The 20,266-nt window shown below is 35.4% G+C and overlaps 1 long non-coding RNA gene across 1 annotated transcript; it reads right to left on the minus strand.

The window, feature by feature from the left end:
* Positions 1–477: 477 nt before the first annotated feature.
* On the minus strand, positions 478–2,548 carry LOC122181815. Its single transcript, XR_006179599.1, has 3 exons — positions 2,528–2,548; positions 2,186–2,341; positions 478–517 (listed from the first exon to the last, which is right to left on the minus strand). It is a non-coding gene; the product is annotated as an uncharacterized LOC122181815 (long non-coding RNA).
* Positions 2,549–20,266: the final 17,718 nt, after the last annotated feature.

Here is a 20,266-nt window from a genome sequence, read left to right on the forward strand (position 1 = left end):
AAGTAGGAGCAGCCACATGCCTGCTGTAGTTCATGCCAGTTTCTGGCATCTGGCTGAACTCACTAGCAGAAAATGGTTTAAGTCACCTTTCCTTCCCTTCATTTACACTTTGAACTTTCTCAGTTTTAAATGGGCCAAGGATCTCCAACTAGTTGTATTATTAAAGTGTGCTCAGCATGGAGATGAGTGCATATCAGGCATAACTACTGTAAAATAAGAAAGGGATGTTTTGACTAAGTGCTTTTTTTTGTGTGTGTGTGTGGATGTCCTCTTTAGCGGCTTTTACTTTAGAATATGGCAAGTGACAACACTTGAAAAGTGTATACTGATGTATCAGAGATGACAGAAAGCAGCTCTTTTTCAGGACGTGGAGGTTTTTTTTTCTTTCCCCATCAGGTCTTTTACCTTCTACTTTGTCAGCACAAACCAACTGGAGAGTCTTACTGTGTTACAAAACCAGGAAGTGTTATTTTAAACCAGGAAGTAAAATATTCAAAATGCACAAAATCATGGCATCCTGAAATAGAAACAAATACAAGTGGGGTTTACTTCATGTAATTTTTTTCCTTTTCTCATGCAGTTTTATTATTTCTTCTGATATTCTTTAACTGGCTTTTTACCATAATGTTACCAGAAAACACTTTGTTTTCCTGAGCTGTTAAGAAATGTAGCAATTTTAAAAGAGCAGAATAAGGGAAAGTATAAAACCCCAAGATTTTAGGTTTTTAAGAGTTTCAAATTATTATTGTAAGGAACATTAATAAAAGCATTTGATGTTTAACAATAGCTCTGTTAGCTTCCATCAATAGTAACATTTCATAATTTTATATCCACTGCCCTTGCACAGTTGTACAGCTGTAGCTGGAATTACTCTTGCCCATTTGAACTGATCCAGTCAGCTCTTTCCTCAGACTTGATGATAATACTGCTTTGTAGGCAATCCCCATTAATTATAGAGGTAAACTGCAAGCTTTAAAATGTGAATATTTCCACAACACTGGGGCCAATTTATGTAATTTTTGGTTTCATAGAGCTTTGAATGACACCTTACTCATTTTGTGCAGAAGACACAGTGCAGGATGTTTAGATTATGAAGAATGGGAAGAACCTGATAATGCTGTTATGCAGTGCTATAGGCTTGCTTCTCACAAATCTTCTCAATATAAGTGAAATTATAACAATTAGTAGAATCACTTAAGGTAGCACGCAGTGCTTACAATGAGAAAATTCTCCCCTCTGTTCTTGCGGATTGTAACCATCTTTGCTTTCTATCTCCAGAAAGCTGAAGTGTTGATTTGAAAACTTAGGTTCCAGGTCCCTTTATCATACCAGCGTTAAAGATTATTAGAGTGTGAAAAGGTATTTCCAGCTGTTGCTGAGCCAACCAGACTGGGGAGAGTGTTAACATTCACTGTTAGAGCATGCTGTGCTTTACTAAAAGCTTGTACAAATGAGGGTGTGTTTTGGGGATCTGGGAGTGATAGCAGGGTATGTGTGTGAAGATGCAAAGCAGAAGGATCATGTGCTGTTGCTGTGCATAGTGAATGAAGGTCAGAAAAAGAGCACCCGTTCTGCATATAGTGGGGCAGAAAGCTACACTGTTCACCATGTAAGAAGTGGACTTTTGTGGAGTTTTCTAACTTTGACAATTCTTTCATTCAAGAATGAATGCAAACAAAAGCTGATCCCAAAAAACTTGCTTCCTTTAATCCAATCAAAATACTTCACTTTGATTAAAATCAAGATGTATAATTCTGGTGTAACTTCTGGGGATATTTGCTAATCCAAGATAATCAAATCTTCTTCAAACTATTTTTTATTTGGAAAGAAAAGTAGAAATATTCAGTTTTGAGTATGCTAAAGTTAAATATTTTTTGTTATAATGCATTTTTGCACTTTTTCAGATGAAGTTTTGGTGAGGGTATTGCACTTCTGTGAAATGTTTCCATTTTATGATTTTTTTTATATCCTATTTCAATGATGTTAGTACTACTAACGATCTGAGAGATTATCTTGCCAACTCTACAGCAGGCCTGCTAAATTTTTGTTTTGTTTTTGTAAGTTTTGTATCCTAAATGAATCAGGCAATAGAACTGCACTGTATCTCTGTTGTTAGTATCCTCAAGTTAATTACTGTCTCAGCTAACAGTAGAGGTAAGCAGACAACTTTCATTGTGTTACTTACGATTTACAAGTTTGGATGGCAATATTGGGTTGCACTTCTCAGGAGATGCAGTGTTCTCTTCATCTGTTACGTACTCAAAGTTAATAATAAACATCATTGCTACCCCCTCTTGATTTTTCACTGGAATTATGTGGGTGTTGCAGATGAAGGTAGACCCTACACAAGGAAGGTAAAAAAAAATATATATATTAATCAAAGGAAACTTTATTTTTTAATTCCAGTTACACAAACAGATATTGAAGGATATTTCCTTGAATTTAACTGCTGAACATCAAACTCGCTATAATTATGTGCATTCTCACAGCAGGAGATATATCTTTCAATGATTTGTTAGATTATTACCTCTTCTGAAAGATCTCTTCTTTAAAATGTCCATTTTACTTTTTGTTTTATATTCACTGGACATAGCTATGTGGACAGACTTGTGATGCGTTTTGCGCCAAAAGTAGCAATGCAAACGCCTTCCAACAAGAGCTCTTGAAGAAAGCAGAACCCTATTCTTCTAAATGTCAAGCATTCTTTGAGCTTTTGGTTCTGTTACAACAGGATGAATCAGTCATTAAATATTTATGGCTGTAAATATATCACTATTCTTATTTTAGCTCTTATCCCTTGGGGGGTTGTATAATGTTGCTTAGGTTTGTGTTAAAAATTGTATTTGTTATCAGTCTCATCTTGCAGAGTTTTGTATTCCATCACAAAATCTTCTGAATGTAACAATTTTCAATAATTTTCTAGAGTATTTGGTTTAAGTGTTATACTCAAGTTGAAGCATAAGAAATACTCTCATTTGCATAAATACAGGGCATACCCTACTTACTTTGAAATGAAAAGGAATAATTTCATAACATCTCTACTTCTTAGTTTTCTGTCTCAAATGCCTAATTAAAGATGTAAAAAATGCTTTTTGTTAATTCTTTGATGTAACTTTTAAAAGAAGATTCATTTGACAAGGTCATTAGATTTATTTAATTCCCTTTTAAACTAACAGAATATAGCATTTCCAAAAATTAATGAGATTGCTACAGTGATGAGCTAAATGCTTTGTGCAAACACAACTGTAAGATAATGTCTTGCCCTGATAACTGGGGACTGGCTTAGTGTACATCATTTGCAATTTATCCATTCAAATACAGTAATCACTGAAACTTGACAGGCAGTGCAGTTTGACAAAAACAGATTCTGATCTAGGTTACGCTTTTTCTCTACTAAGAGAGATATTAAAGATTTAAATCATAGCAAAGCTTAGATTCTAGTTCGTTGCATTTAGTGTATGGAACGTATGGCAGTTCAAGCTATGTATGATATTGATGTTCTGGCCTTTCAAGTTTTGCAGCTGCGCCTTCAATCCATTTAATAAAACAGTTAAGCTGTGGAACTTGCCACAGTTTCCATGGTAACAAGCTCAATGACTTTAGTAAACAGAAAATAGGCAATTTAAGACTGTTCCATTAGAGCTAAAAATAGAAGTGCTTCAGGCCAAGTACTGCAACGTAGACTGGTTAAACAGAGGGTCTGGAGAGAATTTAGAAGAAATCTTTGTGTTTTCAGCCAATTAAAAAAAACTACGTACTGAGTTTAAACAGTCAAAATTGTATTTATTAGTTACTTGGAAAGATAAGCTAAATTGCATTAAAAAAAAAAAAAATAAAAAAAAAAATTCCTGGTGCAGTGCAGCTTGTGTTTTGACGTGCAATTTTTATAAATCAAGCAGATATCTCCCAGCCTGACGCCTTTGCCTCCAACAAAGAAAGGATTGGAGCTAGTACCAGGCTGGAGAGCATTTGGATTTGAAGAGCACTGAACTCCAGTGGGTGAAATGTTGATTAGGTTTTGCAAATGAGCTACACACCTCTTTGAAAGCTTTTCTGCCTTTCAAAGACAATAATTTGAAATGCTTCCCATAGTGCTGAGTAAGACAGTTGCTCTCTTTTATGTAGGAAATTCTGCTCTCAAGCATTTACAAGCTTCTTTTGTACTGGACCTAGGGATTTGCATGTCTGTGAACAGACACAGAAGCTGTTTAACTGTCCACAATGTAAGAACGTGCTCCAAAGATCCCAGAGTTAAAATTGAAGCTGTACATAGAATATTTGGGGCACGTGGAGTGGAAACAGTCCATTCAGCGCTGTTCCTTTGAAGACCAGTTGCACCAGCAGGCTAGTGAGCCCGGTGTAGCTCTTCAGGCTAAGTTTTTCCAAGGCACTTGAACTTTTTAAGTGGTAGAGAATATTCATGTTGTGCAAATGATTGAAATTACAATTCCATAACTTGAGCAAACCACAATACCTCTTATAGTGGCTGTTGGTTTTTGTCTTTAGTACAGATGTGATTATTTTCTATATACTTACCAATGATCTCTATCGAAATTGCAAGAAGGAAATGCAAAATAAGGAAAACCTTAGTGTGATTGAAATATAACAGTTGAGTACAGAGAAATTATTAGCAAAATCAAAAGGTTGAGTAATTGAAGTTGACGGCAATAAATTAAAAACGAAGTAGCTTGTTTATAAACAATCTTTTCATGTGTTTGCATTCCATCATTAACTTTGTTGCACTTGCCATCTTACCCTTTTTTTTTTCTTTATACTGAAGTATTTCAAGAGTAAGAAATAATTCAGATGAGTAAGAAAGATTATAGTGATGTTTTTAAAACTTGCATTTCTTGTGTAATGGCACAGGACACAAATGATATAATCAGAATAATAATGGAAATTATGCCATTGTAATTAATAGATTCAATGTGCACCTATGTTTCTGAGTTTTCTGCAGGAATATTCCTGTTTGGCTCTTGATAGAATCATTGGAGGGGATAAAGTGAAAAGCTGGAAACGTTTGTCAGCTTGAATTCCTTGGTTATATGGTCTTGTTTTATTTTCTCTACTATATCAATATCTGAAGAAAAGATGTGGACGTGATTCTGTAGTTACATATTCATGAAACAAACAAATGACTGTCAAGGTGTGTGTACTGGTAACAAATATTTAAGAAATAAAAATATATTTGGTTTATATAAGGATATCTTTCATTATCTGAGCAATTCTGGTGAATTATGAATGCCTTGTGGCTTAACGCTTAAAGTTGGTTTGCTTCACAGAAGAAATACAAAGCAGACACGTCAGATCAGTTTATCTGCTTCATAAAATGTTTACCTTTCCAGTGATTTTCTATAGAGGATTTTAGGACAGATTTTTGTTAGAATGCATCTTCTAGATAGAACCTGTCATTTATTTACATTATAATAGCTCATTTTATGAGCATTTAGGAGAGTACAGTATAATAAATGCAAGAGCGAAGGCATTCCAAATTACAAGGCCCTGCATTCTCATGCACAAAACTGTGATAGACGTACTTAGAAAAATTACCCATCCCAACCAACCGTTATGATTCAACCTTCCTGGGAACAATGTTTTCATATGCCATTTTGTATGCTAAGGGATCTCTGAAAGATGGGGTGCTGTGGCATTTAGCTGATTGTCTTCATTCTTCAGAAGCCCCATGTTTTGTGTTGCCAGAACTCTTGAAAATCTGTTGTGGCTCTGCTGGATGACTCTACCATTCTGTTGCACTGAATGAGTGTGATAGTTGTTAAGTGCATTTCACCACCAAAAAACTTGGACTCCCCCACTTCAGTGGGAATTTAAGGACTGACTTAATTGCAGCTGAGAGTGGTTCCAATGTATTTTGGAAGCAATCTTGGCTCTTTGTGCCAAAGCATTTATGACTTCTCAGGTTTTTTTTGTTTTGTTTTGTTCCTAGAACTCCTCTGGACAATTGATTAAGTCTATGGAAAGAAAGTTGTTGAGTATGTTCTCTGTGTGCATACATGTATTTCTGGATGAGCTGACCTCATGTAAACATTTGCTAGGTTTATGATAATCTTGTGTGTTACAATTTATGTGTAATCCAGTGTAGGTAGTAGCCATACAATCCATAGTGACTTCTGTTTATTTAGAATTGAAGATAAGAAGGAATAAATCAGACAGAAAAAAGAGCCAACAACAACTTGTCTACTAGGAATGGCAAAAAAGACAGAAATTAAAAGCAGAGATACTGCGCGTATTTCCTGAGCTAGATGGTCTTGTTTTCTGTTTGAATACGGATTTGAAAGAAACACATAGGTGAATTTTCCATAAATGTTATAAGAATTCTGCAAAGTGACAATTTGATGATAGGACTGGTGAAGGAAGCTGGATATTCTTTAAATTTTTATTAAATAATCACCTAGATTATTTTGGAAATAACCACTCTTCGCTTCTCCACAGTATGATCTCACATTTTGTGATCAAAATAAATGCTCATATCTTCTCTCTGAGGTGGAAGCTTTGAACATATCAATTACACAGAGTCTATTCCTTGCAGTTTAATTTAAAATCAACTGTCAACTACAGTAGAAATGCAATTAAATATACTTGGCATTAAATTGTTTACTAAGTTTAGTCTTAATTTTATTGGAATTTTAATGAAGAGGAACACAGGAAAGTCTGTGTAGTTCTATTTTATTAGTAATTAAGTATTTTTTCATAGGTTCATTTTTTACTACTCTGCTATTATTAGAGTTTGACTGCTGTAACAGTAAGTAAGAACTCAATATTAACCTTAAGAAAGAGCTAACTTCCGTTAAAATGAGGAAGACCTTGTAATAAACCATAACCAGCTGAACTTTGTTCTCATGTGCTCATGATTGCATCCTTAGTCTTGAGTCCTTTTCTCATAGCATTGATAATTGGGATTACAATGCTTCTTTGGGAAAGAAATGGGAGATAATCCCTGGGGAGAACTAGTGTGAAAGATCAGACTACCTCTTGGTTTTGCCCATCTTTCATGTTGTTCTTGTCTCTGGGGCAAGAAGCCAAGGCATGGCTCTCTATTAACTCCTTAATTTCCCCAATTCGGTGTTCTCTTCCCCTAACACAGCCTATACTCACAAGAGAATGTATCTCTCTACTTCCAAATAGAGTAATTAACTTAAAGGGCCTGGCTCTGTTTATTTAGGTCCTGGACAGTACTCAGACTTTTAAAATCCAGAAAATTTAAGTGAAAGCCAATTTTCCAAATATTGAGATGGTGTGCATTGTGATGTGTGGGCCAGAAAAAAAAGGCAACATACCACACCGGTCTTATTTTCAGTGGATTTTCTGGAAAAGTTTCATTCCTTTCTGAAATGAGACACTATTCTTACAGTGTTAAGTTGGAACTAGTCATGTGCAGATCTTGCCTAGTTTCACAAGATTTTATGTTAAATGGATCCAAATGACATTGCAAATTCATTTCTGTATCAGTTGTAACTGTTTGCTAACAGATTTATGCTACTTGGTCTGTCTGTTTGTGTAATAAAAATGAGTGGATGCATGACTGAAGCTGCCCTGAGAAAATTGCTCAGCCCTTAGTGACGTAGAATCAGATCACTGGAGATGGATACCACCTTGGTACTTGCTCAGTTCAGTAACAAGTCCTTGAAGAAAAGATCAGACAGCATTTCTTTTGTCTGTTTTTACAAACTTGTATTTTTGCAAGCAGTGTTGTTTATTCAGACTTTTTAAGACATCTGAGCTCTGCTTAAGTTGTATTAAAACTTTTGCTCTTAAGAATCCCCCTTTTATGTCCACCTCATTACCACCTCTCCCTCCCTCCCTTCTCCCCCATTTGTTATCTAGCTTCACACAGAAGAAATAGAAGAAATTTCATGCTAAGGCTAAAAGTGTTGGTATACCATATGGAGTATCTGTTCCAGGAATACCAGACTGCATTGCAAATGCCTGTTCCTGCCCTGTATAGTTTACTGCTATTATTTTACTTTTAATTTAAACTGGTAGGACTGAAGCACAAAAACAAGTTTCTGATCCAAAACTGCATAAAAAATGAATAAAGAAACTAAGGGTAAGGTAGAGGATCTCTAGATTCCATTTTCACAATTGAATATGTTGAGATCAGCCCTGTGCTTTTAAAATGTCTGGCATATTTCCATGCAGAACTTTGGGTAATGGGCTGTACAATCCTACTTATCTTTTACCTATATCTTACATCTGTGTCATTATGTCACCATTTTCAGTTCCATCTGATGGAAAATGAACTACTTGTGTGGCAAGAATGGGGAATTCACCAGCTTCTCATTGAATATACTGCAGATGCATCTGTACAACTGATTCTTTAAAAAGATTTATAGCAGAAGAGCAACTAAAAATAGATGGCAGGTTGAAATATATTACGCTTCTCTTCAATTGAATAGCTATTTTTAAGACAGATAGGCAGAGATGAGGAAAAGTATATTTGGCTGATGAGTGAGATTTCAGTAATTAAACAGGAACTATTCTCTTTGATGTTTCACTCCCCTCTCTATATCAAATAGGTACCCATTCTATCACTGAAATGGTTGATGATGCTAGGATTTGATTAAAGGTCTGACATGGGTTTTGTAATCACAGAATCACAGAATCACCCGGGTTGGAAGGGACCCCAAGGATCATGTAGTTCCAACCCCCCTGCCTAGCAGGGCCACCAAACATACACATTCAGATCAGGTTGCCCAGGACCCCGTCCAACCTGGTCTTAAACACGTCCAAGGACGGGGCATCCACAACCTCCCTGGGCAGCCCGTTCCAGGGCCTAACCACTCTCCTAGTAAAGAACTTCCCCCTAACATCCAACCTAAATCTTCCCTCCTTCAACTTAAAACCATTTCCCCTAGTCCTGCTGTTATCAGCCCTTCTGAACAGTTTACTCCCCTCCTGGGTGTAGGTTCCCTTCAGGTATTGATAGGCTGCAATGAGGTCACCCCGCAGCCTTCTCTTCTCCAGGCTGAACAAGCCCAACTCCCTCAGCCTGTCCTCATAGGGGAGGTGCTCCAGCCCCCTGATCATCTTAGTCGCCCTCCTCTGGACCCTTTCCAAAATCTCAATGTCTTTCTTGTACTGAGGGCTCCACACCTGGACACAGTACTCCAGATGGGGCCTCACAAGAGCTGAGTAGAGAGGGACAATCACCTCCCTGTCCCTGCTGGCCACCCCTCTCCTGATGGAGCCCAGGATCCCATTTGCCTTTCGAGCTGCCAGAGCGCACTGCTGGCTCATATTCAGTCTCTCTTTAATAGATAATATGATGCATCCTATTATCTACATTATCATATTATCTATTGCATCCTATCACTTGTCACCTGAGAAAAGAGATCAACACTCTCCTTGCTGTAACCTCTTTTATGCTTTTGTTTTCTTTGGACAAATGCTTGATTATTGTACACTTGCAGTGCAGTTTGTGATGATTGCAGGATATAGTACACTTGATGAATTTCATCACTGAACTTTTTAATGAAGAAAATGATAAGTAATAGTGTGCTGTTTTAGAAAGTGAAAAACTGAAATGTATCACTTTGACTTTTCAAAATGAAGTATTTAATGTTTTTAAAAGACAATATTTAAAAGTAATGTATTTTTCTACATTGCAAAAAATATATTATTGAAATAAAATTACTGTTTTTAATTTTTCATTTAAATGATAATGTAGAAGGTAACGATTCAGGAATTATATAGAAAATCCGTTGTTTGATAAGCTGAATGATAATTGTGAGATGAGGACTTATGAAATTAAAGCTTTCTTGTCTAGAGTTTTATGGCAATCAACAGGAGAACGTAGAATGTAATGCTGTTGAACACAGATAATCCCAATATGTGACAATAGGTATAAAGGATGATGAATATCCGATGTCACCGGACATTTATCAGTACCTCTTGAAAGTGGTCAGTGATGAAATAGCAGATTCATCTACTGCTTCAACTTCAGAAATTAAAATTTTGTAATAATAGCCCAAGTAATTATAATGGAGCATAGTTTATCTATACTAAGAAAATGAATTTGTTATACTATGTTTTCAATTGTCAAAATTTGTTTCTACATCACTTTAGCTCACAATTTAAGTCATTTTCATTCATTCTTCAAGATGAGTCTATACAGACAATTTTTAATTAGGAAAGGTCATAGTGGTAGGGATTACATTAATTAGAATTACATGTAATTAAAGTAGTTTTGGAAACAACTGTGTTTCATTGTGAAAATAGGCTACTTTGACTTTCTTCATTCACATTTTCAGTAAGTTTGTTTAAAGCATAGCACTCAACAAATAAACAGATGTTTAGCTCAAGGTGAAAAACAATGGTAGGACATGTTTTCTTTCATGCTTTTGTGTCAGAAAATAAAGAAGAACAGAGCTTTAGCATATGTTTACAAGCATCATGTGGTGATTTTAGTGTATACGTATATTTTAAATATGTCATTTTACTAAAAAAAAACAACACCTAGGTGACAAATAATGGTTCTAGTTTCTTATTTTGTAGCTAGTTTGCTAAGAGTTAGCATTTATTCAATTGTATGTGCTAAAATTGAAAATGTATTTTTTCTTTCTTTTCTTCTCTATTTCTCTCTTTTTTTTTTCTTTTTTTTTTTTTCCCCCTAGCTATTATTTTCTAAACCCTCATTAAAAGCTATGCTCCTCCAGGCATTCAGCTGAGAAATGTCTTATTATGTTCATGAGAGAAGGTTTGTTGAATATTGTCCATCTTGCAGAAAAAGCGCAGATTAAGACTTTTTTTTGTGAAAGTAACCTCATTTATTTCCCTAAATTAAACTACATAAGCTATTTTAAGAACGAATTGAAAAACCTTACAAAGCAGAATGGAGGAAAAAAAAAAAGCCAGAGCTCAGTTTGAGTAATTTCATTTGTCTCAGGTATTAGACCAGAATACATCATGAAGTACTGATCCAGATTCTGTTTCACTGAGTCATTCCAATGATATTATTTTTTTCTGTTTTGTTTTGTTTGTGTGTAATAGTTGTTGATAGATATCCAAAAGAAGACATTAAATGGCGAAGGTACAAGTGGTACAAAGGGTGACATAGAAAAACAGGAATCAACATGAGGTCTCCTGATGCAAAAGTGAAATCCTCTTATTACTGCAGGCTTTCACAAGTGCGATGTGCATCCAGCTCCATTGGCCAAGTGTAAGAAGTAGCATTCAATAAATATAGATGTTTCTCACAAAATGAGAGGTTCTTGTGATTATGGTGTCTTAGTAACAAAGCAGATGATCTAGAAATCCTCAGAGTGGAAAAGCCAATCCTGTAAAGTGATGGCAGTAGTTGAGCTACTGGAATTGTAAAACAATGTGATGTAACCTCAAGGTAGAGAGAGCAGCTAAAAGAGATAAGCTAGTTGAAGGTGTGATCTGGTATTCTGGAGTTCTTGATAACACAAAATCATGGAATTTTGAGTTCATATTAATAAATATAGTGGGAGCTCTAAGTACTGGAAATTTCACACTGCTGAAATATTTAAAAAGAAAAAAAAATGTTTTCTAATGGAAAAAGACTCAAAATGATATACTTTTAGCATAGGATTTCATTAGAATTGATAAATATGAATAACTTACTGGACCAGAAGTTCATGACTGCCTTAAGGGTTTTCATGACCTCACTGCAATCAATGTAGACAAACAAAGAACACATGGTAAAACATGGTAACACATGCAAACACATGGTAGTTCTTCTATATGGGTAGTTTTCTATAATTGAGAAAACAGTAACTGGAAATAATTGGGAGGAGGAATCAGATAAATATATGAAAGAATATCTGGAATTCTTAATGAAGGTGTTATTTAACAAAGTAGTACTGACGCAAAAATGCAGAAAATCTTAGCTATAACTCCATTTGGTTTCTGTGCAAAACTGAAGGTAGCAAGTAGGAAATAACAATCTATATAGCGAACAGATAATGGAGAAAGCAAATACGCATCTGTGGAGACAGATATTTTATACGAAATGCTGACAGGAATATAACAATATAAGAGCAAGCCTAAGGAAAGTAAGCAGGTGTCTAAGTAGTTTAAGCGAAAGATAACTCCAATAGTAGTGAAAGACCATAACAATCCCAATAGCAACAGTTGCTGTAAAATTATTAATGATTATGCATAGATAATTTTGCAACAAGGAGACAAATTCATTAAGAAATATTTTTTTTCTTTTTTTTTTTTTTTGAGAAGAGACAGAATAATTCTCTATGATGAAGCTTTTTCTTTCCATTTTCATTATGAATTCTGTCAATTTTTTGCTAGGTCCAAAACACCAGCAAAGTCAGATAAGTTCTAGGTGTCAGTTGAGCATTCTACAACTGTAACCTCTTAACATATCTTGCTGGACAAAATTCCAGGAGGTTAGAATGATACTAATAGTGTGCCAGCATTCAAAAGAGGGATATAGTGATTGGAATGACTGTATGGCAGTGAGCCTGACATAAGTTCTAAGAAAAATAATTGAATGTGATGTTAAATTAATACGGTAAAGAATATTGATAGGAATGTTGTCACTTAGTACTGTAAAATAGACATTATTAATGGATAAGAAATCCGATTTTATGGTTATATTCTTTTTACAGAATAGCAACCAAATACCCATCGCAGACATGCTTTCTGTAATTGATTTTACTGATGCCATATAATATTATAATTAAACAATACCATTATACTTATAAAAAAACTCATTACCAGGTTCACAAATTGACAGATAGATTCCAAAAAGTCATTAGTGGAAGATCAGTACCAGAATTCCAATAAAAGTTCACACAAATGACCACAATGGTATTCATGTGCTTTGAAAATATCTAGAGGAAAAAATAAAATCACTTATCTGAGATATATGAATGTGAAGTGGCTAATGGCATGGTAATGAGGTAAAATAGAAGAATTTGTATTATTCTGTAGATGGAATATTAAATGTAAACAAAAGCATTCTAAAATGATAAATTTAGTTATGCAGTTACAGAACCAGGGCACGTAGGCCCAAACCAATAAAAGGTAGCTATGTCCTGGAATGGGATTTCATAGAAGAAATTATAGGATGGTATGAAAGAATGACCTGCATAAACAGAAGTAAGGAAAATTTTACTTATCACTCTGTATGTAGCACTGGGGAGAGCAAAACTGGAATATTGAATACATTTTCAGGCATCTGAATTCTTAAAGCACATTGAAAAATTGAAGAGGGCATAAAAAAAGCAAAGGAACAATATGCTTCAGAAAATTCTTTTGGTGTGAATCTTAAAGATGTAAGGCTTTATTATTTAATAAAAAGTAGTTTGAGAAGTGGCTTATATTATTACTATCAGTTACTTAATGGAAAATGTACAGAATACCAAGGAGATGTCCAGTCTAGCAGAAAGAACCTAAATGTCTGGAAGCTGAAAGCAGATAATTCAAGCTGTAGCCTTTAGAATGAGCTATCAGAACCATCTCCCCATGTTTTTAGATAAAGCTGAAAGAAGCAGACAATTTGTTTTTGGCACAACCTATGTGTTATTTATCTTCATACACTTTTAATGTTTTTTGTTTTTTTTTTTTTTTTTTTCCCTGAATATCTGAATTCAACAGGAATTCAGTGCTTTCTGGCCCAGCTTTGCTGTGGATACACATTACTCTGTAAACAAAGATGCTGGCTCTGTCCTGTCTTTGGTAATAGTTTAATGTACTCTGTGTAGTCAGCTGGTAAATCCACGATCTGGTCAGATTCCTATGGTCTTCCTTTAATGAAGGGCAGGATCACATTTCAGCAGCAGACTTTGGCCATTCTTGGGCTATGGGGGTGTAGCAGTGAATTAAATTCACAAAGCATAGCTCCTAACCTCCTTCTCTCTCTGCTGATGGACACAGCAGTAGAAGGCTGTAGGATGTGCATTGGCAATACTCTCCAGGACAAGTTGTGTGGACAAGTTGCTCTTCCATTCTCATTCTTATCAGGAAAAGGCAGTGGTTCCAAACTCTGACCCTTCCAGTAATGGATGCTGGAGGATGCATTTGGCTATCTGGGCTGCAATCACTGCTTAAATAGCTGTTTCCTGTCTTCTGTTGGGAAAAGTCAAGGACCAGATGGTGATGCAGGGTCAAAGCACTGCCAGTGCAAAATCAGGATCACTAACTTGATCTCCCCCCAGATAATACTTGTTTATTGTCAGAATAACATATGCCTTGTGAAATGTTAAAACTTTACCTCATAATTATTCTGTTAGGGGAAAAAAAGCCTCCCTTTATCTACTAACTCTACCTGATTAACTAAGAGCATAACTGTTACCCAACATTGAATTGGAATTTATTCTTTATTTTTGAATGTAAAGCCAGCTTAACATCCCCTTAACCTTCACAGAAAGCTCATGTTCTTAGGTTGGAATCATGCCCCTAGTATCCATACTTGATGGCTTCACATGATGTACTGACTACCCATATGTGTGTCCATCTGTTCGGTTGGCATGATGCCCTCCCACAAGTCACTGGACAGTTGCCCTAGGACATAACTGAGGTCTGAATGCTTGCTTAATACTTCATGTGGCTTCCTGTCTGTGTCTGTATGTGTGTGTGCCGTAATTCTCCTGTTTGCAATGGACAAGAGAAAAAATATTTGCCCAATTCACTTTAGGCAAAACATTTAAATGCAGTGAAGAACATCTTTGGGTAGTATTTTTTTTTTTTTGGTGCTAGAAAAACGGTAAGCAATTCCATAGAGTGAGTGAGAGTCAGATTTCTAAGCTAAGCATCTAAATCTAAACAATAGCAAAACATTGCTATTTGTTGGGAAGAAGTGCAAATACTAAAAAAAAAGAAAAAAGAAAAAAGTCAATACTGAATAATATTAATGAGGCAGACCGTTTACGAACACCAGAATAAAATTTTTATGTGCTAAAGACTAAGTGAAGGTAGACAGGAAATATATCACGACTTGCAAAAGGCTGGATTTGGAAGGTCTTCACATAATGTTTAGTTTTGTCAGCCTTGTTTTTCAAATGATCACAATTGTTGCCTATATAGCTAAATAAAATTGTACTTCTGTTTTTTTTCTGTTTTTGGGTGGCATCTAGCTCATAGTCTAGAGCTCAATCCACTTCAGCAAAATGAGTTATTCCAAAGTCCTGTCACTGCAGACCCTCCAGCCAGTGACTCAGGCTCTATCTCACCCTGAGGTGCTCTATCGTGCTTTCATCCTTCATCAGAGCTCCTATTAGGCTCCCTTAGCATTTCTTGGCAAATCTTACTATACAATACGTACTCACAGTTTTTGCTTCTGATTTACTCCTTGGGGACAATATAGGGAAGGAAGAAATGAGTAGAGGAATTTAAAAAAAAAATAAAAATCACTTAAAGAACAATTAAAACTTTTTGCAAATTGACGTCCTGAAAGATATTTCCTAATGTTTCCTATAAAACTAAATTCTGGTTGTTGCTCACAGAGAGATTGTGCTCTGGCACATTCACCCCATCCATGAACTTTTTTCAGAAAAACTTAATACTTCAGTGAACTAGGTTCTGATTTTAAGGCTTTATTTGACATCTTGGATTTCAATTTCCTGTAAAAGTAAATTTTACAGGATTTCAAATTCCTGTAAAAGTCCACGTCTTTCTTGAGTATCTGTTTAAAATATGTTACAATAACCTGTTTGAGACATAACCTGCTTCAGGCATAGTACAAAATGGAATTCATAATACAAAATAATGCAGTGTTCACAGCCACAGAAAACTCTGTCAAACTGCGTGTTCACTAAGCTGGTTAAGACAGCTTTCATTACTTAGGTATCTATATGGGAAATGAACTCTGTTTACAATCTTCTTGTAATGGCCTGAGCTGCAATGAAACTCTGGCTAATAATCAAGAATAAAAAGGGTTGATGCTAAGTCATCACATCGTCTTGAAAATATCCTTTAGCAGAACCCTGTCATATATGTCAAAGTGTGTTTCTCTCATAATAGTCTATTTGCTGCAGTCAGTTCTTGTTGATTTTGAAGCTTAATAACTCTAGGCATTGATTATCATTCAGCTTTCTAAATTGATGACCCTCAGCAAATGAGTAACATGTATCTTATTAGTGTTTCCCAAATGTCTCATTTGAGATTTGTTGCTTCTGTGGAGATTTGTAAGAAAAGTAGAAGTGTGATTTATGTGTAACTAGTTGATTCATATAAATTGGTGCTTGGCAAATTGAAATGTGTTGATGTCTTAACTGCAGTTTCTTGAATTTATACATTCATAAAATACATAGAGCACACATGCACGTAGGTAGATGCATGTGTGTTCTGTACATGAAATACTGTCATCAGTTTTCATCATAAAACCAGATTGTTTATAATATGATCAAGCTTGAATTATTTAACTTTAATTTTTATATTGGCTGTTTTATACCAAATCTCTAATTTTATGAGAGTACTTGGTAGAATCCGACAGCTGTTTAGAAAAGCGGCAAATGGGCATTTCTAGTAACAGAGTGGAGATGAAACCCGACCTGTGCAGGGTTACCTATTTCTCTTCAGATTGTAGAAGCTTTTAAGGAAAACTGGTCCTTTTAGGTAGCCACATACCCTTCATGTTTTCTCCAATAATTAATTCATGATATGCTGGACCAATATAGATTAAAAACTAATAATAAGATGACAAGAAGAAACATAAGTGCAAAGTGTGACACTCAAAACTTTGTTGCTTCATTACAACAGTAAATATGATAGATGGGAAAATGAATGACCACACCTGAAACTCCACTTTATGCACTTAAATGTCTGATATTTTTTTTGTGAAAGATTTAATGAGACTGACAGATTTTATATGATGATTGAGTTAACTTTATTTCAGGAAATTAAAATGTGAAAATTGTATTTTATTCAAGTTATTTCTGATGTTTATGCCACAAATTTAAAAATATTCCATTTATTTAACTTTTTTTTTAAATGTATAGACTGTGCATTTTCTGTGGAGTGCAACTGCTACAGTCCATTGCAAGCTCACCCTTTTCTAATTGCTGTAGTTAAATCTGTGCTAATCTCCTTTGCAAGTATGGCATAGAACATGTTATAAATACAACAAGAAGGGCAAAATTGTGCAGTAAAGGTCAAAATGAAAAAGCCCACAAAGAGTATAATGAAGCCTATTGGCTGGGATTCAGCTATACACTTTGCAAACGAGAATTTTTTAGTCTGTGCGAAGCCCCGTTGACTTAAGTGTCCTGCAGAGCATTATCAGTACTGTGTACTTTGCGTGTTATTTTATTTATCTTTATGTTGTTTGGATACTGTATTTAATAGCATACTTCATGTAGATATCTGAAATGGTGGAAGAACTGAAATATTTGCTAATCCCCTACTATATAAAGAAATTAAGTAAGTCTTGGAATAAATATTTTGGAAAAAAATCCATCCAAACAAGCATGTGAGTTGACATTATATCTAAACTCCTGCCCTGACGTTTATTTTACTTAAAAAAAAAAAAAAAAAAAAAAAAAAAAAAGCACTTCTTAGAAGGCCCTCTTCTCTTACTTCTACTTGTATTAGGGATTGACTTTGGGAAAGGCAGGTAAAGGTAGCTGAAAGATATTCTTCTGTTGCAACAGTGCAATCCTGTGAGGCACAGAGCTTGGTGTACCTCAAATTTCATTGTGTCATGTTAAGGAGCCTAGTACCTGAACTGCAGCATACAGCTCTGTATTCTGGCTCAGACTATTTTCTTATCTTTACAGGAGATTTCATATATCCCTGTAAATCTGGGCAGAAGGAAATTGTAGCATTCTGTTAACTCAGAAGCAGATCCATCGCAGTGCCCCTGAGCAAGGAGATATCAAAACAAGTCTGCTACTCTCTATGCTGCAGAAAATTGAATTTGTTTCAAGGTCTTTTGAAATGAATTTCAATGTCCAGGAGATAAAGTTGAGATTTTTTTTCACTAACACTGATCTTGAATGAGTTGCTCTTAATGTGCAGAAATGTGAGAGATGATTTTGGATCCATGCAGTGCATTTTCAAAACCAATTTCATGTTTGCTTTGGATCTCGCTTTTGTGATTCTTAGTTGTGCTAAGGTCTGGTTGAAAAAGTGCTATGCAAGTGCTCTCTGGAAAAGTTTTAACTAATGCAAATTTCCATAAAGTTACCTGGGGAGAAATTTTGATTTTTTTTCTTGGAAAGACAATGAAATGAAAGAAGTAAATATGGCCATTATTATTATTATTATTATTATTATTACTATTACTATTATTATTATGCATGACAATCTTTCAAGTGGGAAATATTAAAATGTCACAATTACTGGTGTGAGTTGAAAATCATCTACAGTATACTCTCTTAGTATTTGATGGATTCTCCAGGCACACTGCATCTCCTGTGATAGCTTATAAGTCAGTAACCTAGGATTAGCAAAGTACTGTAAAAATATTTCAAAACAAAACTTCCTGTGGCTGAGAAAACAAAAATAATCCCATCTACATTGATTTTTTTTTTTTTTTTTAATGAAACTAAGCATTTATTTTCATTTCTTCTTAATTGGAAAACATTGGTTTGGAGTTTCTTTGTCAGCAGTTGAAATTGTCCATTACACTTCACGCATCCAAAATGCTTTAAATTGGATTGTATTTGCTCCTGTTTCAGACGTGCACTGTGCTTTTGTGCCTCTGTCAGGTTCATAGCTGAGCCTAGCTACAAAATGCTAGTTGTAATAGATTGTATCTGTACTGTGTATTTGTATGGGAACTGCTGAACCATGGCCTGACCTCTGATTGATCACCTGAGGCGAGCCATGAGTCAGCCATGGGAGCACAGGTGAAGGCAATTCACCTGTGCTGCCGAAAGGGGTGGAGCCAGGCTCTCCTACACCCATTTGAGAGCTGACTACCAGTGGGAAAGGATATCTTCTGAAGATCCCTCCTCTGGAGTTTTGTAGTGAGCCCATGACATGGGTAAGCATTCTGTCTATTCTCTTTCTGTTATAATCTGCTCTGCCAAACTCTTGTTTATTTCGTAATTATAAGATCTTTATATTCATTGATTATGCAGTATTCCTAAATAACATATCCAAATTCATGTGCCTAACTTAGGAAACAGTTTTTCTGAGAGTGAAAATATTCTGACTGTAAAAGTCTCAGGTTGTTCTTTGTTGTTGGGCAACTGAAGACAGGAGGCTCTATTGCTGTATGACTCTAGGGTGACTGTATGCCCTTTAGAAGGAACAAATGTTCTTCACTTCTATGAGTGCACTTCATCTACTTACTTTTCAAGTTATGCAATATTACTGTTTCTGTATTCAGGCTTCTTGTGAGTTCTGTGCTAATCTTGTGCTATTACTGCACTAGACCTGTGTAGCCTTATGGCATCCAAGGAAAGCAGAGGCTAACCTCACTGAACTGTAATTGGCAAGGGAACTGAAGGGGTGGATGGAAGCAGAAAATAATCTGACATGAGAAAATAAGTAGGAGCAGTACATGTTCTGCAAGCCAGCAGTTTTCAGTCTCAAAGCAAAATCTAGTAATCATTTCAGATTGAGATGTCTCTCAAAGCCAGTGGGAAAGAAAGGAAATTCATCTCTACTCTGCCAAAATCTATTGCCTAAAACTGTGTAAACATTAACCAAGATTAAAGTGTGTCTGAAAAATAAGAATGAAAGTCAGTTCTTGTCCAACTGAGAGTCCATCCAGGACTCACATTAGCATACTCTCAATCTTTATTCTTTGCTTTGCTGGAATTTACTGTTGCAAGCTAATATTACTTTAATGAAGCATTCTGTAGCTTGATTTTTTCATTGTTTAAAAACAGCGTATAACCCACTAGGGAAGTATGTGAGAGCCACTACAGTAGACCATAGCAATATCTTCATGGCTATTCCTCTCTAAAGAGTCTGAAAGGGATATTATTTATCCTTGAGGTTTTCTTAAAGCTGTTAGAAAGCATGTAGTAAAATCCTTGCTCAAACAGTTGCTGATGTTCACTTGTTGTTAAATGCTATTTTAAAATAGTAATTTTCCTGTTTAATGGCAAGTTTTTAATTGTCAGAGCATTAGACTGTGCATAAATGTTCTGATTATTTATCTTAAGCCCTTAATTGCTTCATGTCAGATTTTCCTTTTTCCTTTCGATGACTGTTAGTGGGATATTCTTCTCTGTTGTAACAGTAGAAATCGTAAGTGAAGTTCACATGTCTGCAGAAGTCTAGTGTGAGCCTGCTAGTGTCTTGAATGACTTTAATATCCATATAAAGCAGTATGAAGGCAAAGTTCATTCAAACAATAGAAACTGTGTAGATG

The sequence above is a fragment of the Lagopus leucura genome, unplaced genomic scaffold, assembly GCF_019238085.1.
Source record: "Lagopus leucura isolate 7727_CA_CO unplaced genomic scaffold, USGS_WTPT01 Super-Scaffold_100012, whole genome shotgun sequence".
Lineage (NCBI taxonomy): Eukaryota > Metazoa > Chordata > Aves > Galliformes > Phasianidae > Lagopus > Lagopus leucura.